This window comes from Salvelinus fontinalis, chromosome 34 (assembly GCF_029448725.1).
Source record: "Salvelinus fontinalis isolate EN_2023a chromosome 34, ASM2944872v1, whole genome shotgun sequence".
In the NCBI taxonomy this organism is placed as follows: Eukaryota; Metazoa; Chordata; class Actinopteri; order Salmoniformes; family Salmonidae; genus Salvelinus; species Salvelinus fontinalis.
In genome coordinates, this window is record NC_074698.1 from 18,113,766 (window position 1) to 18,131,449 (window position 17,684).

General features: G+C 43.2%; 1 non-coding gene across 1 annotated transcript; it reads right to left on the bottom strand.

Moving 5' to 3' along the window:
- Positions 1 to 440: 440 nt before the first annotated feature.
- trnaa-ugc (transfer RNA alanine (anticodon UGC)) lies at positions 441 to 513 on the bottom strand. The gene has a single exon. It is a non-coding gene; the product is annotated as a tRNA-Ala (tRNA).
- Between the last annotated feature and the right edge of the window lie 17,171 nt (positions 514 to 17,684).

The following is a 17,684-nucleotide window of genomic DNA, read 5'->3' on the forward strand; positions in this document are numbered from 1 at the left end:
ATGTGAGAGAGGGGGTCGGTGAAATCTGAAGTGAGCGATATTATGAAATTGAAGACGGGGGCCTACAACGACTGCTGGCGATAGAGATATTAGCCAAGACTTTTGATGAGGTTATCCGTCACCAAAAATGTTAACAAATCGAATGTCACACTTGAGAAATACACGTTTGAAAGATCAATTAGGTATTCAAATATATTTTACCTTACACTGACAGTTGCATGACAATATATGTTTTAAATCCATCTGCAAAATAGGCAAACCACACAGTAAAAAAGAAAAGAAAACACTGATTGTGGAGAAGACTGTCTGTTGGGTGTAGTCCTAAAATATAATATAACCTTAAACATTTACTTTTAAGCAGACGCCCTTATCCAGAGCGACTTACGAATTGGAAAGTTCATACATATTCATCCTGGTCCCCCCGTGGGAATTGAACCCTGTTCCCCCCGTGGGAATTGAACCCACAACCTTGGCGTTGCAAGCGCCATGCTCTACCAACTGAGCCACACGGGACCTATTCTATTAAACTATTCACAGTCAGTCTGACTGTCTGTTCCTATCTATACTGTCCTCTTTCTGTCATTCCATTCCGTAATTCGTCCTCTTTGTCTCACTCCCTCTACCCCTCTGTCTGTCCCCATGTCCCCCTCTATTCACCCCATCTCTCTCTAAATGTCTCACCCCACCCTTGCCCCTCTTTATCATCATCTCACCTCATCCCTCCCTCCCCCCCTCCCTTCTCTCTCTCTCATAAAGGCCTATGCTATGTTGGGAGGTAGGGTCTCTGAAAATGTCTCTCCCCACCCCACCCCTCCCTTAACCCCTCTTTTCATCCTCCGCTCCCTCCCTTCCTTCTTCCCTTCTCTCTCTAAATGTCTCACCCCACCCTTGCCCCTCTTTACCATCATCTCACCTCATCCCTCCCTTCCTTCTTCCCTTCTCTCTCTAAATGTCTCTCCCCACCCCACCCCTCCCTTAACCCCTCTTTTCATCCTCCGCTCCCTCCCTTCCTTCTTCCCTTCTCACGGGCCTATGTGCCGGCCAGCGTTTTTTTTTTGCCCCAGGTGGTCTACAGCCACCTGTGTTGTCTTTGTGGCGCTGTCATCTGTCTCCGGGCAGGCTTTGTAGGGTTGCCAGTGTGAGGACAGGTGATGGAGATACATCTCCCTAGCCTCTTACAAAATGGCACCCTAATTCCCCACCTAGTTGAACAATAGGTAGTGTATCCCTATGGGCCCTGGTAACAAAGTAGTGTACTGGGTAGTGTAGGTAGTAGGGTGCTGTTTAGGATTCATAAAGCCTCTCACAGGAGCCCAGTGTTGCCCCTCTGCACAGAGGAAGCCATCTTCAGATGTTTCAACCCACACGTCTGTGTGAAATCCTGGGGAAATTCTCACAGTGGGCCCGGTGTACCAAACCAAACCATGCATGACTTGTCTTACCTTGTCCATGGAGTGCTTACAAGGTAAGCAAAGCAATATTTCATTTTGTAATTTGTAATTTGGTTGAACTATTAACAAAACAAAAAAAATAGATTTGACAGAAAGTTTTTTTTGCCTGAGCCTGACAGGATTATTTTTTGTTTGTCAGGCAAATTGCAGTCCCTCAAACAGAAAAACATACAGAGGTGCATTTTCATAGTCGCAATAATCCCCATTAGGGGTGAAAGTTGGGCCGCTTCAAAGAAAACACTTCTAACATCTGATCTGGCTACTAATGAGTCTCCTCAAGCTGTCTGCCTGCTACACTTCATCCCTACCAACAAATGGCTGAAGTGTTACAGATTGTTCAGAATAAATGTAAAGGTAACTCACGATTGAGCCAACATATATATAGATATACATATATACACATATACACATATATATACACATACCTATACACATATATATATACACATACCTATACACATATATATATATACACATACATATAAACATATATACATATACATATACATATATACATATATACATATATACATATACATATACACATATACATAAATCCATTGTCACTGCCCTGACACACACACACACACACACACACACACACACACACACACACACACACACACACACACACACGCACATAGATTACACTAGTCTAGACAGTAGCAGATGACCTATATGTGAAAATGTCTATAGATGAAAGGCTACACATGTATGTTTACAGATAAAACATTTCTGTTTGATGACTGTATGATGTGTCTCTCTTTCTCTATCTTTATCTTTCTGTCTCTGTGTGTCTATGCATGCGTGTGTGTGTGTGTGTGTGTGTGTATGTCTTCTCTCTCTGTCTCTTCGTCTGCGTGCGTGCGTGTGTGTGTGTGTGTGTGTGTGTGTGTGTGTGTGTGTGTGTGTGTGTGTGTGTGTGTGTGTGTGTGTGTGTGTGTGTGTGTGTGTGTGTGTGTGTGTGATGACAGACCCAACAACCCTCTCTGTCATGCATGGCCTTGGGAATCCTCTAAGGATTTAAGGGGTACTGCGGTGTCGGGCAGCGAGTGCTCTCGGGCGCCCGTGGAACTGCTAGCATACCCACCCCCATCTTAAGTCTATTGTCAATGCCCTGACACACACACACACACACACACACACACACATACACACACACACACACACCCTGTTTGTCTCTTTCCACACCATGGGCTGGCCAAACAGCAGGATCCTCGAGGCTCTCCAACGGGTCAGCTCTCCTCTCAACCCCCTCAACCCCCAGGATGCTTTGATCTGACAGGCTGAGAGGGCTTTGAGAGCAAGGGGCTTTGAGGACTGGAGGGGTGGGTTGGAAGTTAGGGGGGTGGATTTGCTGTTTGAGGACCGGAGTGGGTGGGTTGGAAGTGTGAGGACTGGCTGGGTGGAAGTAAGGGAAGGGTTGTGTGTTAGAAGTTGTGTGTGTGTGTGTGTGTGTGGGGGGGGGGGGGGGGGTTAGGAAGTCGGGGGGGGGGGGGGTGTTTGTGTGTGTGTGGGGCTGTTACGGTGACAGTATTAACGGCAGTTAAATTCCACGTGATCGTTTAGTCACTTAATTAGGCTTCTCCAAGCTCTGATTCTGCTAAAGGTCATTTAGTAGCCGATCAAACATGCTTTCTGCCTGGTGCTCAGCACTCTACTGTCCCTCGAATCACTCTGACATCAATGCAAATGTAATAGAACATCTAATCAAACACTTCATGAAAGTCCATGAGTTAATGGTGCATAAAGTTTCTATAGGCTATACTGTGAAAAAACAGAGTGATGGCCTCTATTAAAAAGTGGAGTATCCCCATCAACTTTCTATGAGCTTTTTATTTCTTTTTATTTCACCTTTATTTAACCAGATAGGCTAGTTGAGAACAAGTTCTCATTTACAACTGCGACCTGGCCAAGATAAAGCAAAGCAGTGTGACACAAACAACAACACAGAGTTACACATGGAGTAAACAAAACATACAGTCAACAACACTGTCACGATCGTTATAAGGACCAACACCAAGCGTGGTATGTTTCCATCCTTTTATTTAGAAGATAAACTTAAAGAACAAAAACAATAAAACGAACAAACGAAACGTGAAGCTCAGAGTAGTGCTCACAGGCAACTATACCTAGGACAAGATCCCACAAAGCACAATGGGAAAATGGCTACCTAAATATGATCCCGAATCAGAGACAACGATAAACAGCTGCCTCTGATTGGGAACCATACTAGGCCAACATAGAAATATAATTCACCTAGATGACCCACCCTAGTCACACCCCGACCTAGCAAACATAGAGAATGAAAGCACTCTATGGTCAGGGTGTGACAAACACAATAGAAAAAAAAGAAAATCTATATACAAATGTCATGAGGAGGTAAGGCAATAAATAGGCCATGGTAGCGGAGTAATTACAATTTAGCAAATTAACACTGGAGTGATAGACGAGCAGATGATGATGAGCAAGTAGAAATACTGATGTGCAAAATAGCAAAAAAGTAAATAAAAACAATACGGGGATGAGGTAGGTAGATTGGGTGGGCTATTTACAGATGGGCTATTTACAGTTAGGGAGGGAAGTATAAGTCTCCAGCGAAGCCTATTATATTTATTACTCTACTTTTATAATATTAAGCACATTTCTTCTCTTTACTAAAGTAGTTTAATAACCTACCTGGCTGGTATGAAAATGAACCACGGGGAAAAGCATCCTCCGTCCGCTATTTAAGTTACGTAAATGACATGGAGTTTTGTGATCGGGTCTTTCTCACAGGCTACAAGTGAAGACAGACACACACGGGGACGCAACAGTGCCCGTCCTGATCCAATTACAAGGGGCATATTGAAGATGTTAGAAGAACTGTCCACATTTACTTTTCGTCAGCCAATCAGATGAGTAGTAGGCCTAACAAACAAAGGAAGCACTAGCCTACGTCAATCTATTATCGCCCATAGTACAAAGGTCGAACCTATTCTATTCTGTGCGAGAAATTAATATTCCAAACATAGTCTGTGGACAGTTGTGGGTTTGCGATAGATCCCAATTTAATACCACCTCTAGCATAAAACATGGTTCAATCCAACAGATCAGAACGTTTAGCTTAAAATGTTGATAGACTATGAGGCTATTTAAGAGCGTCTGCTAAATGACTTAAATGTAATGTAAATGTATTTCGTCACATTATAAATGCAGAAATGCACACGTGGTAGTAGGTTATAGTAGAAAACACCATATCAAAAGTGACCACAAATGCAATCATGCGTGTAATGCTTTTATTATAAAGAACCAATTTTATGGTGAAAATGATTTTCCCCAAACTCACACGCTGTTTATGTATGCCAACTCTGCAACCCTTGTAAAGCTGATTAAGAGGATTAATGTGCTTAATTTTAAGAAGTTATTTGGCTACTTTAGTCATAACAACCTTATTAAAACATATAGGCCTATGGGCTAGGCTACATGAGGTGTGCGACTATGATTCGAAAAAGTCACAAAGAAAAAAGGCATTGTTTCTTATGCTAGGCATCATTCACAAGATGATAATCTATAATTAACAAGTGATAGGTTAATATTGTCACTCGTCAGACTATTCTTCATTTAATATTTTCTTTACATTTACTAAATAATATGTGTTTGGATTTAGAATGGACCATCATCATTCACCTGTACGAAACAGGGTCAGCGGGAAAAAATACTTTAAAATACTTAAATAGCGAATGGAGGACACTTTTACCTGTAGTTTATTTTCATTTTCCAGCCAGGTAGGCTATACTGCTGTTGTAAAGATAAGCAATGGGCTTCACACTAGGAAAGTTGAGAAATAAATATGGAATGCTGATCCTCCTATATTTAGTAGAGGCCATCACTCTGTTTTCTCGCACAATTGCATAGCCTATTGAAATGTTGCGCAACAAGAGTTCACAGGCTCCTATTACGTATTTGAATAGAAATTTGAAATACACTTGCATTGATGTCAGACTGATTAGAGGGACAATAGAGTGCTGAGTAACAGGCAGGTAGCAAGTTTGGTCGGCTACTAATGACCATCAGCAGCATCAGAGCTTGGAGAAGCCTAGTTACCATGACTACTTGGTCACATGGAATTTGACTGCCCTTTATGACTCGTGACCGCCGGTGTGCCGGTAATACGTTCATTGCAACAGCCCTAGTGGTGACTCATGGAGTTGCAGGACTGACGCTGGGAAGTCAGATTACTTTTCTTGGCTAGCTAGCTGGGCAATCTGTTTACTTGGCTTGGCTAGCTATAACTAGCTAGCTGGGAAGTCTGTTTATTTGGTTTGGCTAGCTATAGCTAGTTGTGAAGTCTGTGACTAGGCTTTGCTAGTTATAGCTAGCTAGCTGGGAAGTATGTTTACTTTGCTTGGCTAGCTGGGAATTCTGTTTACTTAGCTTAGCTAGCTGGTAAGTATGTTTACTTAGCTTTGCTAGCTACAGCTAGCTCGCTGGGAAAACCCGTTTACAAGACTTGGCTAGTTATAACTAGCTAGCTGGGAAATATGTTTACTTGGCTTGACTAGCTTTAGCTAGCTAGCTCAGAAGTCTGTTAACTTGGCTTAACTAGCTATAGCTACCTAGCTGTTTTTTTTTAAGTGACTTTGAGATTCTGTATGAAAAGCATTATATTGTTATTATCATTATTAACCACTGGAGACTCATTCAAGCACACCAGATGAAGTATGCTAGTATACTAGGAGGATAAGGATATGTCCCAAATGGCACCCTAACCCAATACAGTGCCCTACGTAGAAAACAGAGTGCTATTTGGGATGCTTGAAAGAAGTAGCAAAAGGTCATATCCCCTTTTAACTATGTACTGTACTGCATACTGTACTGCTTACTGTACTACTTACACTGGGCAGACCTTTTGTTCTGCAAAACTACGAAAGAATAGTCATACAACCAGTCGGTTTACTCTAATCTTTCTGGTCCACTGTGTGTGTGTGTGTGTGTGTGTGTGTGTGTCTCCCACTTCCACATGGGCGCCTCTCCTCTACCCAGTTTACCCACAGATGGCGACACACCGCACGCACGCACGCACGCATGCGCACACACACACACACACACACACACACACACACACACACACACACACACACACACACACACACACACACACACACACACGCACATATGGATCCGTCAGCCCAGGCCAGTCCAGCCCATCTTCTGAAGGCATAGTAATTAACTAGCCATCTGATACACCATCAAGCCAAGAGGCTCTCCAAGGGACAGACACACAGACAGGTAATCCATCACAACGCACTAACTGGCCTACCGTCACTGTCATTAATGGTGATCCGAGGCGTGCCAATAGAGACATTTATGTGTTTTTAACTTATTTTTTTGTTGCTGCAGGGAATTAACATTTATAGCATGTCTAACATTTTTAAAAAATTAGTAAATGAATAGGGTTGCAAAATTCTGGTAACTTTCAAAAAATTCCCAATCCTGCTTGGAAGATGCATATTCTGGGAATCTAACTACAGGGAATTCTACAAAAAAAAAAGGTAACTTTGGGAAATGTACTGGTATTTTTCTACTATAAAAGAGTCAATAGTTTCTAGCCATTGTCGAAGAGGAGTCTAGAAGAAACGACTCATGACTCAATCCTGCCCTTCCACTTTGTCCTCTCAACCTGGAAACCAGGATATCTGAATAACGTGTTTGATTGAATACTTGGTGACTTTGTGATGCGTCACTGTGTATACTACTGTTCAGTTATTTATACTACACTGTTAATAAGACATGAGGGACTTGCTTGGTTGGCACACAACCCCACCGTGACTTAGACTGTGTCCCAAATCACACACCATTCCTTATATAATGCAGTAGTCTTGACCGAGGCCCAATAGAGTTCTAATCAAAAGTAGTGTACTACAAAGGCAATAGGGTGCTATTGGGGACACAAGCACAGTCTTGTAGTTTCCAGTCATTACGATGAGTAATGTTGATGACTACGTGATCTGATATCAGGGGTGTTGAAGGTAACTTGTCGTTGCGATGAGTAATGTTGATGACTACGTGATCTGATATCAGGGGTGTTGAAGGTAACTTGTCGTTGCGATGAGTAATGTTGATGACTACGTGATCTGATATCAGGGGTTAAAGGTCAATTCAGGTAAAGTGTCTGATTAAAGCTACCTACAGCACCAGAAATATTGGGACAGGGATGCTTGTTGTCGTTGTTTTGGCTCTCTACTTCACCACTTTGCACTTGAAATGATTCCATGTTAAAGTGCAGACTGTCAGCTTTAATATGCATCCATATAGGGTGAACCGCTTAGAAATTAGATCACTTTCTGTAAATAGTCCCTCCGTTTTAGGGGACCGAACGTATTGGGACGAATTCACTTCTACACCATATGTATTGTTGTATATCGCATTTATATTTTTGTTTCGTTTATGAGGATTAAATTAAAAAAAAATTGTAACATTCAGAGAAATAACTTTCAACAAGAACATCGACCAAATTGTGTTGTCTTTTAATTCATCAAAAGTTTTCTGATATACGGTATATAAAAGGCTTGTGCTGTACAGGATGTGAAGTCTTGGACAACATTTTGACCACTAATAAAATCTTCACAGTTCCTTTGTTGTTTCCCACCGTAGACTAGCACTTTTGGTCCCCTTCAAAAAACAATAAACAGAACGAGAAACCGTATCTCAATAAAATCCTCCCTTTTGCCCACTATATCTCAGACATCACGTTCTACATGATACCTATGAAATCTCTCTCTGTGTGTGTGTGTCCCAAAATAGCAGCAGATTACCTTTATAGTGCCCAGGCCCCAGTCAAAAACAGTGCACGATATAGGGAATAAGGTGCAGAATGGGACGCAACCCTCTTCAGTGGTCATGAAGAGTTCAGCCCTCTTTAAAACAAGACCATTTGGTTCTAATGATCTGGTGCCTTTTGTTGCTTGGAAGTGTCTGTCATATCGTCTGACAGGACTTTTAGTTTTTTTTTTTTTACCTAGAGGTGGAAAGGTGGCGTCAGATTGTCAAAATAAGACTGATGGTTCGATAATAAATCCACTCTGACATTTATTTTGGGTTTTGCAGTTCGATCCGGAACGTTCCAAACATGTACTTTAACGGATGAGAATGATTGACCATGTAAAACAGAAAACTGTTTAAGATGTCAATGCTGTTTGAATAAAAGCACCTAATTCATTTCTGTTTGGGCACATGGCAAAATCCAGTCTCCGCTCTACAGTAAAAGTTTACCATCTACTATTCTGCTGTAATTAATTCAATTAAAAGACCAGTACAATAACTGTTCTAATAATATGTTGTGGGTGGATTATATTAGGTCATCCGAGTAGACCTTTCTCTAAGGGTTGACCCTGGCCGTCAGAGAAACTCCATTTTGTCAAGAAGTGTCTTTTTGATGTGGCTGAGGACACAGCCAAAGGCTGTGTGTAAAAAAAAAAAAAAAAAAAACGAGAACGACAAAAGAAAAAGTTTTTTTACATTTTTTTCATCCATAGTCACAGGTGTGTTACACCTTTGTTACCCAGCAAAGCTTCACAACAGAGTCGATGACAAAGAGGCTGGGCCCCAAGCACCTATTGTAGCCTGGAGAACAATATGGAGGCTGTGAATGGACTAATCCCTTTGGACTGCTGACAGCTAGGCCCTTTAAGCAACGTGGGGACCCATTTCATTTGTCCACTGGGCTGGCTCGCCCTGCTGTCTGACAGGGATGGGAAAAATACCTGGGGGGGGGACTTACCTGTCCTGTACAACACACACACACCACCCAGAGGAGGGGCTGACTGGGAGCCTTCGTCTCTATTGTCTGGATATCTTTGTAGAGTCAGATGATGAATGAGGGAAAGACGTGGCTGGAGGGTGTGTGTGTGTGTGTGTGTGTGTGTGTGTGTGTGTGTGTGTGTGTGTGTGTGTGTGTGTGTGTGTGTGTGTGTGTGTGTGTGTGTGTGTGTGTGTGTGTGTGTGTGTGTGTATGTGTGTAAAAGCTGACTCTTATTCAGGTCTGGAAACACATTATTGTGACCCAGATCAAGGAATTCAGGTGGATGATGGTGTCACACGTGAAAATACAGGTGGGTAACACTACATCACAGTTTTATACGCACGTTCAATAATACGCGTGACATTCTCCCATATGATTATGGTTTCATGAGAATATGAAGAAAATGAATAACATTCTACTTGGCTTCCACACATAATGATGGTGAACGTGTGAGAATTGGCCTTGGTGTTGTCATGTGACTGACTGACAATTTATTATAAAAACATCCCTGAACGCACATGTCCCTAATCCAAAAACTCAGAGACTGAAGGTGAACGTATCTCATTCAGTCATTCAGTCACTCAGTCATTCAGTCATTCAGTCATCGTGGAGCGAGAGAGAAAGAAACGAGCCTATTGAGGACATGTCCTGGTGTAAACCCATTTTGAGCAGAGAGTATGGATGATGTGGAGACAGTAGCCAGGCTCAGGGGGCCCCTCCCATTACTTTTAAACAGGGGAAAGGACACTCATAAGGCTAAGGCTACACATGCCTTAAGAGCACAGACAAATATCGGTTTCTTGAATAATGTTGTTTGCAGTGGAAGCAGGACACAGCACCTATCAGTAAAGCAGACGGGCGGACAGACAGACAGGCAGACAGACAGACAGACAGGCAGACAGACTGACAGGCAGACAGACCCAGCATGCCAACACAACATGGTGATCCTCTCCTCCCCCTTTACCCCAGCCCTCCACCATTCCTCCCCCTTTACCCCAGCCCTCCACCAATCCTCCCCCTTTACCCCAGCCCTCCACCATTCCTCCCCCTTTACCCCAGCCCTCCACCATTCCTCCCCTTTACCCCAGCCCTCCACCATTCCTCCCCCTTTACCCCAGCCCTCCACCATTCCTCCCCCTTTACCCCAGCCCTCCACCATTCCTCCCCCTTTACCCCAGCCCTCCACCATTCCTCCCCCTTTTCCCCAGCCCTCCACCATTCCTCCCCCTTTACCCCAGCCCTCCACCATTCCTCCCCCTTTACCCCAGCCCTCCACCATTCCTCGTCCTTTACCCCAGCCCTCCACCAATCCTCGTCCTTTACCCCAACCCTCCACCATTCCTCCCCCTTTACCCCAGCCCTCCACCATTCCTCGTCCTTTACCCCAGCCCTCCACCAATCCTCGTCCTTTACCCCAACCCTCCACCATTCCTCCCCCTTTACCCCAGCCCTCCACCATTCCTCCCCCTTTACCCCAGCCCTCTACCAATCCTCCCCCTTTACCCCAGCCCTCCACCATTCCTCCCCCTTTACCCCAGCCCTCTACCAATCCTTCCCCTTTACCCCAGCCTCCACCATTCCTCCCCTTTACCCCAGCCTCCACCATTCCTCCCCCTTTACCCCAGCCCTCCACCATTCCACCCCCTTTACCCCAGCCCTCCACCATTCCTCCCCCTTTACCCCACCCTCCACGAATCCTCGTCCTTTACGCCAGCCACTCCCATCACCCTGCCACAGAGCCTATTGTCTCCATAGGGGATCAGCCAGCCACTTTCACCCAGCCTGTAGCTGTAACTGTATCACCTGGTCTGTCACCTACAGGAAGTCTGTCACCTACAGGAAGTCTGTCACCGACAGGAAGTGTGTCACAGGACACACAAATGCAGGCTCACACAGAAAAAACTCTGGCGGGCACACACTCACATACAGTGCATTCAGAAAGTATTCAGACCCCTTGACTTATTCCACATTTTGTTACATTGCAGTTTTATTCTAAAATGGTTTAAATTGTTTGTTTTCTCACATCAATCTACACCCAATAATGAAAAACATTTTTTATAAATGTTTGCAAATGTAAACCTCAGAAATATCACATTTACATAAGTATTCAGACCGTTTACACAGTACTTTGTTGAAGCACAATTGGCAGTAATTACAGCCTCGAGTCTTCTTGGGTATGACGCTACAAGCTTGGCACACCTGTATTTGTGGAGTTTCTCCCATTTCTTCTCTGCAGATCCTCTCAAGCTCTGTCAGGTTGGATGGGGAGTCGCTGCACAGCCTTTTTCAGGTCTCTTCAGAGATGTTCGATTCTGTTCATGTCCGGGCTCTGGCTGGGCCACTTAAGGACATTCAGAGACTTGTCCTAACTAAGCCACTCCTGCATTGCCTTGGCTGTGTGCTTAGGGTCGCTGTCCTGTTGGAAGGTGAACCTTCGCCCCAGTCTGAGGTCCTGAGTGCTCTGGAGCAGGTTTTCATCAAGGATCTCTCTGTACTTTGCTCCGTTCATCTTTCCCTCAATCCTGACTAGTTTCCCAGTCCATGCCGCTGAAAAACATCCCCACAGCATGATGCTGCCACCATCATGCTTCACCGTAGGGATGGTGCCAGGTTTCCTCCACAAGTGACGCTTGGCATTCAGGCCAAAGAGTTCAATCTTGATTTCATCAGACCAGAGAATCTTGTTTCTCATGGTCTAAGAGTCCTTTAGATTCCTTTTGGTAAACTCCAAGCGGGCTGTTATGTGCCTTTTACTGAGGAGTGGCTTCCATCTGGCCACTCTACCATAAAGGCCTGATTAGTGGAGTGCTGCAGAGATGGTTGTCCTTCTGGAAGGTTCTCCCATCTCCACCGAGTAACTCTGGAGCTCTGTCGGAGTGACCATCGGGTTCTTGGTCACCTCCCTGACCAAGGACCTTCTCCCCAGATTGCTCAGTTTGGCCGGGCAGCAGCTCCAGGAAGAGTCTTGCTGGTTCCAACTTCTTCCATTTAAGAATGATGGAGGCCACTGTGTTCTTGGGGACCTTTAATGCTGCATAAATGTTTTGTTATCCTTCCCCAGATCTGTGCCTCGACATCATCCTGTCTCAGAGCTCTACGGACAATTCCTTTGACCTCGTGGCTTGGTTTTTGCTCTGACATGCACTGTCAACTGTGTGACCTTATATAGACAGGTGTGTGCCTTTCCAAATCATGTCCAATCAATTGAATTTACCACAGGTGGACTACAATCAAGTTGTAGAAACATCTCAAGAATGATGAATGGAAACAGGATGCACCTGAGCTCAATTTCGAGTCTCATAGCAAAGGGTCTGAATACTTATGTAAATAAGGTATTTATGTTTTTTATTTGCAATACATTTACCTGTTACCTGTTTTTCTTTGTCATTATGGTGTACAGTGTGTCGATATTTGATCAATTTCAGAATAAGGCTGTAACGTAGCAAAAACACGCAGACTCACAGAGATATACACTGGCGACCACACACACACACACACACACACACACACACACACACACACACACACACACACACACACACACACACACAGGAATACACTGGCTGACACGCACAAGTGGTGTACCTAATTTATTTGGGGGGGGGGGGGGGGGCAGCCAACTTCCTTCAATTCTACACATTTTGCCATCGGGCAAATAATAAAATGTGCAGTATTATAGCTAATTTCATGCTACTCTACATATGTTGCCATGTGGCTGAATGAAAATGTTTCTGTATTAAAGCTAAATTCCTCTCTCTCTCTCTCTCTCTCTCTCTCTCTCTCTCTCTCTCTCTCTCTCTCTCTCTCTCTCTCTCTCTCTCTCTCTCTCTCTCTCTCTCTCTCTCTCTCTCTCTCTCTCTCTCTCTCTCTAAATTAAAGACTAAATAGACACTTGTGGTAAGAAAAAGGCAAATTTAAAGTAACTATGCGATGACTATTCACATTGTTGTCCATTGACAGTAGGTGACTGAATGGCCGGAGAGAACCAAGGGCTGTTGGACCAATGACAGACGAAGGAAAGAGAGGAACAGTGTTTTTCCAATGCACATTATTCTATTGCAGACCTGTACTGACCCCTGCTGGTGAAAGGACTGAACTGCGTTCTCTCTTCTTTCCACTGGCTCTTTATAGGCCATGGCATACCTTCAGGAAGTAAGGGTGATGAATGTACTTAACCACCCCCTGATAAACACCCTGAAAACATTTGTGAACTAGTATTACTCCAGTATGAGTGGAGAGAACGACTCATAAAATAAAAAGGTTGGCATATATCAATTAGGAACTTTACGGAAAAGTGTGAATGTTTCCACGCACACAAAACACGAGTAGTTATCTAGTGGAGCAGGTCTTATTCATCATGGGGAAATTGAGGAATTAAAACCCCCTAGAGTCGATGTCCATGCCGCGCCCCCCTCCCCCCTAACTAATCTGTCAGTTTAAACTAGAGATCCACTGCATCTGCGGTGAAAGGTGACCGAGGTTAGAGCGGTGTTTGTCAGACCGTGAGACGCTGAAAAATCAGTCTTCTCACAAAATATGTCTGTTGCGTCCGAAACTATAAGGACCCCTCTACGACCCCCCCTCCCCCCTGAAAGTAGGAGATTGACAGACACAACGGTGTTCTCCATGAAGTAGGTACAGCCGATCTGACAACTTCTGTCTGTAGTGTCCCAACAGTTTGGGCTACACACTAATACGACCCCTCTGTGGAAAGGTGAGACTCTTACGAGCAAGTACATGTCAGTTGGACGCTCACAGTCCTCACAAGACTTGACTGAAGGTACCAATTGAAAACATGAATGAAACTATATGTGGAGAATATTTAGTGCCAAAAAAAAAAAAAAATATATATATATATATATATATATATATATATATATATATATATATATATATATATATATATATATATAACTTGTTTCCTGATTATTCGTATATCTCAGATATAGAACAGACACTTCAGAAAATCTACTTCCTTTAGGTGTTTTGTGGGACTATCTGTTATTCAATATGTTTCTATTGGCTAATAGCAGTAAGGACTATCTGTTATTCAATGTGTTTCTATTGGTTAATAGCAGTAAGGACTATCTGTTATTCAATGTGTTTCTATTGGTTAATAGCAGTAAGGACTATCTGTTATTCAATGTGTTTCTATTGGTTAATAGCAGTAAGGACTATCTGTTATTCAATGTGTTTCTATTGGCTAATAGCAGTAAGGACTATCTGTTATTCAATGTGTTTCTATTGGCTAATAGCAGTAAGGACTATCTGTTATTCAATGTGTTTCTATTGGCTAATAGCAGTAAGGACCATCTGTTATTCAATGTGTTTCTATTGGCTAATAGCAGTAAGGACTATCTGTTATTCAATGTGTTTCTATTGGCTAATAGCAGTAAGGACTATCTGTTATTCAATGTGTTTCTATTGGCTAATAGCAGTAAGGACTATCTGTTATTCAATGTGTTTCTATTGGCTAATAGCAGTAAGGACTATCTGTTATTCAATGTGTTTCTATTGGCTAATATTGGCTATTGGTACATTTATGACAACAGCCACTTCAAGTGCAGGGTGCGAAATTCAAAATATATATTTTTTAAATATTTAACTTTCACACATTAACATGTCCAATACAGCATATGAAAGATACACAGCTTCTGAATCCAGCCAACATTTCAGATTTTTTAAATGTTTTACAGGGAAGACACAATATGTAAATCTATTAGCTAACCACGTTAGCAAAAGACACCACTTTTTTTACTCCACCAGTTTTTTACTCCATCAGTAGCTATCACAAAATCGACCAAATAAAGATATAAATAGCCACTAACCAAGAAACAACTTCATCAGATGACAGTCTGATAACATATTTATTGTATAGCATATGTTTTGTTAGAAAAATGTGCATATTTCAGGTATAAATCATAGTTTACATTGCAGCTACAATCAGAAATTGCACCGAAAGCAGCCATAATAATTACAGGCACCAAAGTCAAATACCTAATTACTCATCATAAAACATTTCTGAAAAATACATAGTGTACAGCAATTGAAAGACAGGCATCTTGTGATTCCAGACAATATTTCCGATTTATTAAATGTTTTACAGCGGGGAAAAAATGTAGCGTTATATTAGCGTAGCCACAATAGCCAGAAACACTTGGGCGCCCGACGACTACGACAGATATATGAAATAGCATCATAAAATGTTTCTTACTTTTGCTGATCTTCCATCAGAATGTTGGACAAGGTGTCCTTTGTCCAGAACAATCGTTGTTTGGATTTAGAATGGCAACTTTCCCTCTTCATTTAGCAAGCGCGCTAGCCAAGTGGCTGGAATCTTTCCATGTCAACAAATGGAAGAGAACGGAACACGGCAAAACACCCGAAAAATGTTCAATAATCTGATGAAACTATATTGAAAAAACATACTTTACGATGATATGGTCACATGTATCAGACAAAATCAAAGCCGGAGATAGTAGTCGTCCATAACGGCAGCTAAACAAAAGGCAATCCCACTGTCCACCTCGCGCTCTTCAGAGTACTGAAAATGGGGGACACGTCATTCCAAGATGATGTGTTCCATCTCAGACCAAGATAATCACCTCATTTCTTCTCTCACAGCCTCTTGACACCCAGGGGAAGGTGTATGACGTGCATGTATACTAATAGGTCTGTTGCCCATTTATAGGCAGGAAGAAGAACAGAGCCCCAATTTCAGACTTTCCACTTCCTGGTCAGGAAGTGTGCTGCAGAATGAGTTCTGTTTCACTCAGAGAAATAACTCAAACGGTTTTAGAAACTAGATAGTGTTTTCTATCCAATAGTAATAATAATATGCATATTGTACGAGCAAGAATTGAGTACGAGGCCGTTTGAAATGCGCACCTTTTATCTGGCTACTCAATACTGCCCCTTGCAGCCCAAACAGGTTAACTGCCTTGTTCATGGGCAGAATGACATATTTTCTACCTTGTCAGCTCGGGGATTTGATCTAGCATCTTTTCAGTTACTGGCCCAACACTCTAACCACTAGGCTACCTGCCGCCTCTACACTCTAACCACTAGGCTACCTGCCGCCCCTACACTCTAACCACTAGGCTACCTGCCACCTCTACACTCTAACCACTAGGCTACCTGCCGCCTCTACACTCTAATCACTAGGCTACCTGCCGCCTCTACTTTAACCACTAGGCTACCTGTCGCCCCTACTTTAACCACTAGGCTACCTGCCGCCTCTACACTCTAACCACTAGGCTACCTGCCGCCCCTACACTTTAACCACTAGTCTACCTGCCACCTCTACACTCTAACCACTAGGCTACCTGCCGCCTCTACTTTAACCACTAGGCTACCTGCCGCCTCTACTTTAACCACTAGGCTACCTGCCGCCTCTACTTTAACCACTAGGCTACCTGCCGCCCCTACACTCTAACCACTAGGCTACCTGCCGCCCCTACACTCTAACCACTGGGCTACCTGCCACCTCTACACTCTAACCACTAGGCTACCTGCCGCCTCTACTTTAACCACTAGGCTGGCTACCTGCCACCCCCAGGTAGCCAGCCCAGGCAGGGGTTAGACAGGGCTAGTAACATGAGAAAAGAATGCTAGGCTAATAAAAACATTGAACACAGAGGCAATAATAAAAACAGATGCCTGTAACCTCATAGGTTAATTATACTCATATTTTACAGGCCTTTAGCTGGACGCGTCCCTCCTTTTCTGACAGACTCGTTTATTCTACACAACCAACATTAGGATACCATCTATCCATCTCTCAGCCAATAGCCAAGCATGGTCGAAAGTAAATCAACCGGTAGCATATTTAAAATATTCGACAGTACGGGTACAGTATAGCTGTGTGATAGGAGCACGACATCATAGCCTATTTCATCTCAGAGACAATATCAAGGCAGGAGATAGACATGCAATTATGTATTGATGAACAAAAATATTGAACAACAATGTGTCTTTTATATAGAAGTGTGGACTGCTGTAGCGTTTTAGCCTACTTTCAAATGGTTCAGATAGACAATCCATCTCGCAGAGTTTACGGCCAGTGTTTGGCAGGCATTTTTTTTGTAAAAGTAAAGTCACTGAAACGACTGCACCTGGTCGTGCTGCTGCTCCAGTTTCAACTGTTCTGCCTGCGGCTATGGAACCCTGACCGGTTCCAACTTGATGTGCTACCTTGTCCCAGACCTGCTGTTTTCGACACTCTCTCTCCCTCTACCTCACCTGTTATGAATATATTTTAATGTTTTATTGTATTGTATTGTATAAACTGCCTTAATTTTACTGGACCCCAGGAAGAGTAGCTGCTGCCTTGGCAGGAACCAATGGGGATCCATAATAAACCCCAGGAAGAGTAGCTGCTGCCTTGGCAGGAACCAATGGGGATCCATAATAAACCACAGGAATTAATAGGGATCCATAATAAACCCCAA